The sequence below is a fragment of the Panicum hallii genome, chromosome 5 (assembly GCF_002211085.1).
Source record: "Panicum hallii strain FIL2 chromosome 5, PHallii_v3.1, whole genome shotgun sequence".
In the NCBI taxonomy this organism is placed as follows: domain Eukaryota; kingdom Viridiplantae; phylum Streptophyta; class Magnoliopsida; order Poales; family Poaceae; genus Panicum; species Panicum hallii.
This window is the reverse complement of record NC_038046.1, coordinates 21,858,912-21,871,005: the sequence shown is the minus strand read 5'-3', so window position 1 is coordinate 21,871,005 and position 12,094 is coordinate 21,858,912.

Sequence of the window (12,094 nt, the reverse complement as noted above, 5' to 3'; positions counted from 1 at the left end):
TGAAACAAAACGTAGATAGGTCCGTAATGTTGCATCTGCAGAGGCAACGGATCGATCAGTTGGTGGCACTACTCGCGGCACCGCACCTCCCCTACTGGACATCACTGCAAGTACAAACAATTGCAGCCTCCAGTAGACGACTGGATCTTATCTGTAGCTGAAACATCGCGCGTCGGACGCCGAATCGTCAGACTACGGTAACATCTCTTTAGCGCCGCAGCACCTTAAAGCACACAAGGATGGCTTCTTCTGCAAGCTGCAAACACCAGATCTTGGAAGTCAGATGCGTGAGGAAACGAGAAGAGAAGGAAAAACATCGCGAGGTGACAGACCAGCCACCACGCCGGCATACTTCAGTACGGACAAGGCCAAGGTGCTGAATCTTTGACCAATTACGACAAAATAAGAAAAAATGGCGATCGACATGGTTTGGTACAGAGTAAGCTCAGCAGAGGTTAACATCTACAGAAAATAACAAGAAAGCTTTGCTGGTATACATGATCTACTACTTGATTAGCCGGATTATATACTCATGGACTGTATATACACTAGTTCTTTCACATCCACCACTTTAGTCCCGATCGGGGTTGGATCCGAAACTAATAAAAGCATTAGTCCCAGGTCCAACGGCTACGGGTACAGAAGTGCTCTTTAGTCCCGGTTGGAGCCACCAACCGGGACTAAAAGTCTATTTTTAGCTCCTTTAGTCCCGGTTGGTGGCTCCAACCGGGACAAATCTTTAGTCCCGGTTGATACCATCAATCCGGACTAAAGGATTCTCCTTGGGTTAGTTCAAAAGTATAGCATCCCAACTAGAGTCACGTATGCTACGTAGGTGGTTGCAAAGAAGTTATATGCGAGGTTAGAGGTCTCAGGTTTGAATCCCAGCGGGTACAAAATTTTGACCTTTTAGTCCCGGACTAAAGGCTGGGAACTCTAGTCCTGGTTGCTACAACCGGGAGTAAAACGGGGTTGCCAATCGGGATTAAATCCCGTTTCTATACTAATGATACAGAGCATATGGCTTGCAGCATATATAATAAGCATGTCAAAATAGCAAATGTAACGACAAGACAGGGAAGGAACGAAGGAAGGAAGCAGTTAATGGGGCATTATAATTAGATCGATGCAGAGACGTGTATACAGGATCCAGATGCAGAGCTCACTTCAAACCAAAGAGCGGTCAGCAACGCGAAAGATGCAGCTCCTCGGCCATGCAAACCACAAGCCTATCTCGAACCAGGCCCCGTTTAGATCGCAAATCTTTATAACTTTTGGATTTTTTTGCTACTGTAGCATTTTCGTTTGTATTTGACAAATTTTATCTAATCATGGACTAACTAGGCTTAAAAGATTCGTCTCGTGATGTACAATTAAACTGTGCAATTAGTTATTTTTTTACATACATTTACTGCTCCATGCATGTATCCCAAAATTGATGTGATGAAGAGAGTGTAAAAAGTTGGAAGTTGGAAGGGATCTAAACAAAGCCCCAATCATCTCACTAGATTTCACAGTCTCTCTCAAAGCCGACGAGATAGGATAGTGGGAACCATGAACGAGCAGCTGTACCACCCTTCAAAACGACCCTTCATTGGTTCGAAAGGGAGCTCCGCTTCAAATCCAACCATCTAGATAATCAAACCGAACACAGATTATTAACAGAAAAGCTTCATCAAGCTATGCAAAACAGAACGGGAGAAGATAAGAACCGTGCGGGAGCAGGTTCAATCTCCTGTCTTCTACCTACAAACCTTTCTTCTTCTTCTTCAACATCTATACAGATCTGTTGCTCTTGCAGGAACGATGATTCCGGGAGGGTGTGGGTGGTTTTATAGAGCGGGCGAGGGGAGCTTACTTGGAAGGTGTTTAGTTCCTGCCGTTAAGTGATGAGTTTTTGGTATGGCATGGATCGGGGTAATTAAGACCCCCCCCCCCCCTCTCTTATATATTCTACGGATCAGAGGCTCTGAAGAAATACAGGAGGAAACAGAGGCGACTAGCCTATTTCAAATGTATGAATGCTAAGCACAGTATCTGCATATAGCACGATGAAACAAGAGGGAAAGTTCAATTCGTGCTATTTGAGAACTGCATTGTTTCCTTTTCTTTTCTTTGAAATCACACGTGGGTGTTGACGACCAAATTGGCACGTGTTAGTAAAAATCGGAAGTTCCGGTTTAGGAAACAAGAAGTTCCGGTTTTAGATGAATTTGAATGAAGAGTCTAGATTTGTTATGATTTTGTAATCTAATTAGACTTGTATTTGGGGCAAAACCTCCCCCATCCTATAAATATAAAGGGCCACGGCCAATTGAGGGGATCCAATCGATCAAATACAATACAATTTATCTTTTCAACTCTCAAACCCTCATCTCTTCCAACCTCATTACTTGCTGTTCTTCCTTTGTCTCTACGGTGACTAAAGGTGTTCTAGGTGGCTGCCTGCCGACCCTAGAACAAGCCAAGGTGCGTCTACCCAGACGGGGTCCCTCCCGGACGAGCGTTTGTTGGATCTTCATTGGAATCCCAACAAAATCGGAAGTTCTGGTTTCAAAAATCGGAAGTTCTGGTTTTCGCAGAGGTGCTGAAAGGAGCCCCTCTGCGTGTTGCACGTTCAGTGCTCAAGTATTTGGCGTGACATGTTTTCGCGTCAACATACTTTCTGTCGACTCCGCTGGGGAAGAAGAAGTCTACATCGGCTGCAATGGTAGGTGAAGATCTCTCTAAGGTCAACGCTGGCAACAACGTCAAGCCAATGATCGACCATCGTCCTGAAGATGTTCGCTGGATGCTGGAGGAGCGCAAGAAGAGGTGTGATGAAGAGGATCTGCTTTCAAGCTTTAAAGTCAATCCACGGGACCAAGGTCAAGGAGATCGCCTTCATCTCTACCTCCACGGATGCACCTACTAAGGTAATACCCAATGCGAGTGATTCATCTTCTGGTGTTACCCTTGAACAAGTTAAGAGTATGCTAGCTTAGCAGAATGTTTATTTGGTTATCTGGCTTAGTTCTACAGAACGAGAATCAGCTAGTAAACAATCAGCGATAACCAATGATCCCCCACCTGTTGTTTCTACTATTACTTCTGAGGTTCCAATTTCTAAACCATCAGCAACATTACGTGTGGAACAACCACAATTTGGAATGCCGTTGAATTATTTCAGTAGTCAAATGATAACACCTACTAATGCGAGGGACCCTGAACCTATTACAAGCATCCCTAGTTCGGCCGACATTCGTCGAACAAATGGGCTTGCCAATTTTGTACCTCCATATTGTACTTTTGCACATAGCACACCACCTATACCCCCTAGAGGTATTATAGCACCTATCGGTCCTATCTCAGATGAGATGTTTGACCGATATTTGCAAAGATGGCAAATCCGGTCTGACTCCGCAATCCGGTCTGACTAGTATAGCCCAATCGGTCCAACCGGTCTCAGGAGCCAGTCTGACTGGTTCTCCCAGCCATATGGCTCCAAACCAGCACAATGCATCTACATCCACACAGCCAAATTCTTCAAATAATTTTTATAAAGTGCTTGCTGAGTATGAGAATGATTTGGCTAACATTCTTAAAGAAAATCTTGGAGTAGATGTTAGAGGTAAAACTCACACTTACCAAAAAACCGTATCCTACTTACTTTGATTCGGTTCAGTATCCTGCTGGTTTTAGGTTGCCTGATTTTATTAAATTTAATGGGGAAGATAACATAAGGACTTTTGAGCACATTAGTCAGTATCTTGCCCAACTAGGAAAAGCTGGTTCTATAAGTGAATTGAAATTGCGCTTAATTTCTTTATGTTTAACTGGAACCGCTTTTCATGGTTTACTTCATTGGCACCTAATTCTATTAGCTCATGGGAACAACTAGAGCAGTAATTTTATGATCATTTCTTTTGTGGAAATAATGAGCTTAAGTTGTCTCACTTAACACCGGTTAAACAGATGCGTGATGAATTGTTAATGATTACATCATAGATTCCATGATAAAAAAAACCGATGCTTTGGTGTAAATATTGCTAAAAAATATTTAGCAGATATGGATTTTAGTGGTTTGTGCTCTTATATTAAAGAAAGATTAGAGGGCTATGACTTCTTTACTGTTACTCAGGTGCATCAAAGAGCTTTGGCTGCAGAAAGCCAAAGTAAAGAGTCTCAAAAAAGTCATAAACATCATCGTCCTAATATGCATATTCTTGAGTGCAACTCAGATAGTTCGGATGATGAATCTAAAGAAGTTTATACTGCTGAGTTTGCATGGTCATCCAAAGATAAATCATACACTTGTTCTACTCTCAAACCGATTCATAAAAATCGGCAGGAGGAGAAGTTTACTTTTGATGTATCCAAGTGTGATAAGATATTTGATGAACTATATAAGAATGGGTACATCAAGATTTCGCATACTTTACCGCCATTTGATGAGTTGAACGGAGAGCATTTTGCAAATGGCATAATTCTTTTTCACATGCTAACTAATGATTGCAATGTATTTCGCTGGTAGGTCCAACCGACCACTAAAGAAGGCCATTTGATTCTACATCAAATGCAAGTGGATGCAAATCCTTTTCCTATAAACACTATTGAGCTAAAGAATCCTAAAGTGCTAATTTGGCCGGGTTAAGCCAAAACAGCGAAGGGAAAAAATGTGATCGTGGGTGAGGAAAGGCTAAAGAATAAAACTCCTCTGGATGAGAACCATGGCGGTGCGTTGAAGACACTCAGGGCAAAACAACAACGAGGGTGCTAGTTGTGCCAAAATAGGAACTCCCGGATTCAAAACTGGAACTTCCCACTTTTCTTGAAATACCACCAAACCGAAGAACAAGACGAGGGTAAGCTTTGAGGAGCATTTGGCCAAGTATAAGAAGAAAGAAGCAACTCAGAAGTGGAAGAATCAGCCAAATAAGGGTAAGGATGCGAAAGCATCACCAACATGTCAAGAAAAATGGAATTTGCACCAAACACAAGGTAATTGTTCTACTACACCATATTCTTTTGTTGGACCGATTACATGGTAGTCTTGCCCATATCCTTATCAATATTCACCTTTGGATTTTGGTAATTTGTACATTCAACCATATATTATTCAATATCCCATTTCATATTCAAATTATGGTGCATCACAATGACCAATTAGTGATAACAGTAATCAGGTCAAAAGTAGCACATGTGCTGATTTTAGAAAGTGTGAGAAGGACAGCAAGCAGGACTCTAAGTATCTACAGCTGTGGTGGTGCCCTTCCGGCTTATCTCACACTCAAAAGAGAAGCCTGCAATGAATGCGTAAGAAGGAATCAATGGAGCAGAAGGTTGAAGTGAAACCAGCAAGGTCAACACAACTCGTCAGAAAGGAGTGGAGGCCAAAGTGGGTAAATTCAGGTTCGACTTGAACAACATAAAGTGTTATGGCCGATACAATTTTATCGTGCTTAGAAAATATATATGGCCGATGCATTGTTCAACACTGTCCTTAGATAATTGTGGTTGAAAAGAATATTTTTTGGCATGCAAGCTTAGCCAAAAAAATAGGGGGGCATATGTTGATGACCAAAATTGGCACGTGTTAGTAAAAATCGGAAGTTCTTGTTTAGGAAACCAGAAGTTCAGGTTTTAGGTGAATCTGAGTGAAGAGTCTAGATTTGTCACGATTCTATAATCTAATTCAACTTGTATTCGGGGCAAGACCTCCCCACCCTATATATATAAAGGGCCATGGCCGATTCAAGGGATCCAAGCGATCAAATACAATACAAATTACCTTTTGATCTCTCAAACCCTAATCTCTTCCAACCCTATTACTGGCTGTTCTTCCTTCGTCTCGATAGTGATTGAAGGCGTTCTAGGTGGCCTGCCAATCCTAGAACAACCCAAGGTGCGCCTGCCCCAACAGGGTCCCTCCCGGGCGATCGTTCGTTGGATCTTCGTCGGAATCCTGACAAAACCGGAAGTTCTGGTTTCAAAAACTGGAAGTTCTGGTTTCCGCAGAGGTGCTGCAAGGAGCCCCTCTATGCGTTGTACGTTCAGTGCTCAAGTATTTGGCGTGACACGTTTTTGCGTCAATAGTGGTATTTGTTGTGCTTTGGCAGTGGCGTCTTTGGTCCTTTGACGGCTGTTTTAGAGGACATATGCTTACATTACCTCAATTGTTAAGAAAGCGAAGAGCCTTCCAGAACGTCAACATCAAGCATTGCTATGAAAAGGGTTTTCAGGGGTGGGTAAAAATCAATTTATAGGGGCAGGTGCGGTACCTGCCCTTGCTTGTCGCAGCTAAAAATAGCTATTTGCAGCGGCGGGTACCTTATGTTGGATGAGAAACAACTTGGGACTCTGATCCCTCGTAAGCTCTCGCACATTGCCTTCTTCTCATCATGTGTCAAGTTGTAGCTAGCCGAGGGAAGTTCATATCTTCCATTCCCATTATCCACAGGGTGAAGATCTTCTCTTATCTTCATGGCTACCAGGTCTTGACGTGACTTCAAGGTATCCTTTATCTTGGCTGATATCTCCGGAAGGAGCCCAATTGTGTTACCAAACACATTTTTCTTCAGGTGCATACCATCGATTGCATGGCGGACCTCAAGATCCACCCGATACGGCAAGTACTTGTAGAAGATGGACTGTTTCTTGAATGGTATGCCATCGATAGGTGCCTTATCTTTGTTTCTATTCTTCCCATCTTTCGTCATCTTCCCATAGGTGATCTAGATGGTCCTGACCATTTCAAAAACATAGTGTCTGTCTCCTTTTACTGGAGCAGAATGTAATTCATGCCTGCCATCAAAAAAATTGTAGAACTTCTTACTTCGGTATCAATGTCCTTTCACCAAGAAGCGTCTATGCCCAAGATAAACTACCTTTCTAGAACCTTACAGGAAAGATGATACGGTGTCATCCACGCAGACCGTGCATCCCGTCCTACCTTTGACTTGTCCTGAAAGGACAAACAAAGCCTGGTAATCATGGATGGTGATGTGACACCCTAGGTGTCAAATAGAGCAAACCAATAGAAATAATGTTTGGTGTGTGTGCATTTGTGTGAAAATCTAATAAAGTTATGAGAATAAGGGTAATTGTGTAAATTTATGAAAGTATAAGTCCTTTATGTAACTTAGTTGAAGTGTAAAGTAACTTTCCAAAAATTACCAAGGGTCAAAGTGAAAAAGGTGAATGTCATCATGACCAGCCTTAAATGCTTGCAAGTAAGCCCCAAAATTCATAAGTTTTGCACGACTAGGACAAGTCTTATGTAAAAATTAATTTGAGTGCAACATGGTGAAATAAAACTTTGTACTTTAGGTTTCTGAACTTGAGCCCTAAAGCAAAGTTATAGGTTTTGAAAAGTTCTACAACTTCTATTTTAACCTTTTTCTCATCAGGGCTTTGGATCAGTGGGAAATTTTCTGTTTACACTGAAGTCCCTGAGGTTTTTGTTTTTCCAACGAGACCCCTCGGACCCCCTTCTCTCTTCTTCCTCCTCTGGCGATTCCTCTGCTTTGCCCGCTGCACCCCTGCCGCCGGTGTCAGCGCCGCTTCCCCGGCCATGTGCTCAACCTCGGCCGCTCCCTGGCGCCACCTCCAGCTCCTAGCTACTCCACGCGTCGCCCCCAACCCGAGCGCCGCTCTAGCTGCTCCTCCCTGGCCCTCTCGCGCGCGTGCCACGCCGTTTCGCAGCTCTGCCGCCGCCACCTCGCCGTCGCCATGGCATTGCCCGTGCGCGCCCCCTCGCCTCATCTCTTCTGGTTCAAGTGCAGCACTGCTTCCCTCTCTTCCCATTCCATTCCCGTTTCTGCTCTCTGATTGCCCGGAACCCCGAGCACCACCGCCGCCATCTCCTCCAACTCCGGCGCCCTTCTGTTCGCCATGGGCAACCCCCCCCCCTCCAATCCTCCCCGCACCACCACAACACCTTAGGAAGTTTTCCCTTGCTCCACTGAAGCTCCCGAACCATTCCCCGTGGCCGGACCTCCACCGAAACTACCTCGCTGCCATTCTCCTTTCGCCGATAAGCTCCTGTCCGCCGTCGAACCCCTACCTCCACCCCTCCTATGTCCGATTCGACTACCCCATTAGCTTCCCCTTGCCTTGCTGCAGCTCTCAAGCCCAAGCTTGGCCCTCCTCCTCGCCGGGAACCTCCTCGCCGACGAGCACCCCTCCGCCGCCGCCTCGGCCACCGTGGGAAAGCCCCCTCCGGTGATCCCCTCCCTTTCCCAAGACCTCTAGCAGGTGCGCCTTGACCTCTTAGTGCTCGCTGACCACTCCTCCTCCAACCCCTCGTCGTCCCCTCGCCGGAATTTGGCCGGCACCACCTCTGCCCTTCTTCCCCGACGAGCCAAGGGTATATGTGCTAAGATTTCAAAAGTGTTAAGGGTATCTCTGTAAAATTCCAGAGCCCCCCCCCCCCAATTCAAAAGCTGTGAACTTCAAAAATTCATAGAAAATTGTAGACAACTCAAAAAAAATGCTAAACTAGTTTTGTTGGAATCCTTGAGTTAAATTCGACTACTTTTGTGTAGTGAACTTGAGCTATATATGTATAATTTCTGTTGTAGATTAAATACTAGAAAATAAGTGTTTTATTTGTATCTCATGTTGTAGGCATGTGTTATAGCTGAAATTTGGAACTTAGATTGTATGTGCTATGTATAGCTCTGTGTAAAAATCTCGAATTCTTTACTGCCCTTTTACTTAGATTTCGAGTACTTTTGTTATAGGTTGATGAAATGCTTAAATTTTTTTTAGTTAAGGGTGTTTTTGTTGATGTTTGTATTTGAAATTTTTACCATAACTTCCTTTTTGAATGTGTAATCCATGGTAAAAATATTAGGATTAATAGTAGGTCATACCCCAAGTTATGAATTTTTGGTTTGTTTCTAAAGATAATTCTTTTATAATAGCTTTTATTCCTGGAAAATCATGAAAATATTCTAAGGTGTTGTTCCTATGTAGTGTAGCATAACTACAAATTTTTAACCCATGATCAGGTGTAAAGGACTAAAATAAATAGTACTTTATTAGTAGATCCATATTGACTAATAACTTAAGGTTATTAGAGATAATTAGCTAGTCAAATAAATAAAAATTATTAAATGTGATTAAGGTAATTTTCTAAAATAATCAGCCATGCTACTTAAGGTAGTTAGCTAAATGTTTGGGGTAGATGACCCTGTTGCTTAATGTAACTAAGTAAATTATTTAATACTCGATAAATGACTGCCCAGTAAGGGGCAATTGTGTTGTTTACTAATATATAGTGTTATATTCTTTGGATTGTAACTTTGTCGTGAAGTAGAATGACAATCTACGCATTCCCTTAACTGCATCTTTTTCATCACATGTAGATTCGACGTTTCTTGCCGACGGTGATTATCAGATCTTTCTAGAATCCGAAAGGGAAGTCTCTGAAGACGCCGGGAACATCGTCGGAGAATCAACTAAAGCCCCGAACCCAAGTTCGGAAGAAATTATTAACATTTCTGACCCCAGCCCCGCCAGTGAAGGCAAGCCCCGGACATAAACCCAGTATCTTATTTACACTGCAATTTACCTTTATATATATATATAATTGTGCATTAAGTTCTTAGGAGTTGTCTGGAAACCATAGATGCATCTCCCTAGGAACCAATGTACTGAATGTTGGAAACTGAGTCCGACTAGTGCTATGCTAATAGGACCGGTAGAAGTCGAGTGATTTTCTGCCACTCGCGCGATATAGGAATTGGTTGCTTACATACTGCAATCACTATAAGGATGACGGACGGGGTTATGTGTAGTATCTTGGAAAGAAATGATACCCCGTCTGTGTTGATGAATTTGGTTAAGGTCGCAGTGTGTGGTAGTGGCAGTTAAGCATTTGAAAGTACTAGCCATATGCTGTGAAATATGGTAAGTGGTCAGCCTAGTAACCAATCGGCCCGGCAAGTGGACTCATCCCCCACCACTCGACTTTTATTTTATGTTTACACACACCGACTGTGGGAGTACGTCCTGCAGAGCAGACAGGAATATGGTCATGTAGTCGCGCTTGTTGTCGATCGAAACCCACCGGCGAGCAGCGACAGGCAACACGAGGAGCCGGGAGGCTTCCGGGACGGCTGGTGGGCCCCGGTCCCTCGGTCAACGGCCCAGCGATCTGGCGCACACCCTGGCTTGGAGTTGCTAGGCGTGCCACCTGATCCTGTACCTGATCAGGAAGGTGTGATTTGTGAAATTCCTGTAAGCACAGACACTTGTAAAAATCAGTCCGAGCCGTGATTGGCTCATCACTCCTCCCCGGTATCGGCCATAAGGAGCCGATTGCATCATTACCGGATCGGATCTTTGGGTCAGACAACATATGTATATGATAATGGAAAAAAGCTTGTTTTAAAGATATTAATCTAATCCAATCTACGCCAGCTAAGCCCTCACTACACAACCGAAACGTCCTACACGTGATTGAGCCTAACGAATACGCAAAGCATCAGAACAGATACCTAAACAGAGACCCTAAGAACAGCTAAAGAGCCGATTCCTTAAGGAACCCTCTATGCAGACTAAGATCCGATACTAACGTACTGCCGGAACTTTCAACTCGTTTGCAAGGCCTAATCATGCACATATCGAGCTAAATCCCTAACAAGTAGGAACTAGCCATAACAGATTGGATCTATCAATAAAAATAAAGCAAGACGCGATCATTGCATCCATGAACGGGTGCAATGATCACGAAACACGCAAGAACAATGAACAGAGCAAGATCATGACATAAGAATAACATTACTCTATGCGCGCTATGATAACTAATGCTACTCGCCATCTACAAGGCTTCAGAACGAGCAACACATAAAACAACAAGCAAGAGCAATGCGCCCCCGATCACGCGAAGCGTGATCAGGGGCCACATGGCACTTACCCGATGAAGAACCCTGGAACAGGGGAGGCGATGCGCCGTGAGTTGTTGATGAATGAATCTGTCTTTCTTGTTTATTCATGGTACATATTTATAGTCCGTAGACTTGCTCTCCCTAACTAACCCTAATCAAACACGACACAAATCTTAACTGCCTAAACCTGAGTTTACACGGCCTTGCAGGCCCCAAACGCCCATACGGAACCCGATCTGCAAGCTTATCATAACTGTTTCTCAAGCCCATCTTGCTCCACGGCCCACTTCTAGCCCGTCCAAAATATGGCGATAACACATGCCCCCCTGGTTTCGGCGATGGTAATTCCGAAATCATTTAAAATTACCTTGACCCTTCGGCTTCCGGTCCGTGCCCTTCCGACTTCCAACTGACACGACCGCTCTGTACCACGCTCCTCGGGAACCATCACAATGCCGATTCATTCCACCTCTCGATTTATCTTTATAAACTCTCCTACGGCAACTTTCCCAATCATCTTCCTCTCGCAGCCATCACCAGTTACTCCCTTCCTCTTCTTTTACCATGGCTTCTTCCTCTTCTGCTTCCTCCGTTATTTCTTATGAATCCGAATCCTCCCGAGAACCAACTCCGGAGTATGATCCGATCGCCGCCTACGAAGCCCGTGCTCCCCTGCATTGGGATGAAGAGGAGTGGGATTTCTGTTACCTGTCAGAGGATGATGACTCCCTGACCGATGGCGAGGATCTCGCACTCCTCCTCGGAGCCGAGCTGGAGGAAGATGAGGACAACGCGTCTTGGGGGGAGGACCTTTCTTCCTCGGAGGAAAGAGCCGATTCCTTCTCCTCCGAAGAAGATCCGATGGCAGGTACCTTCCTTCTTGGCAGGTCATCGGGCGATTCCTCCGATAGCAGCGCAGGAGCCGATGGCGACGACAGCTTTACCAGTGACGATAGCAGGGATGACGATGACAGCGGCAGCGACACCGGCGACAGTGGCCCAAGCGTTGCTCCGTCGCCCAAGCGCCGCAAGACCTCCGGCGTATATTGGTGGTAGACTGTAGTATTCCCATTAGGCCATCTTTATGAGCAGTTAACTCTTCTTTTGTATGTGCTACCTTGCTGTGAATAAAGTCTACTTTTGTACCAGCAATTCTTTTGTGCGTAATTTGTTTACTTTGAGAGCCGATGGCAACGCATTGGCTTCAGAGTAATCGGTTC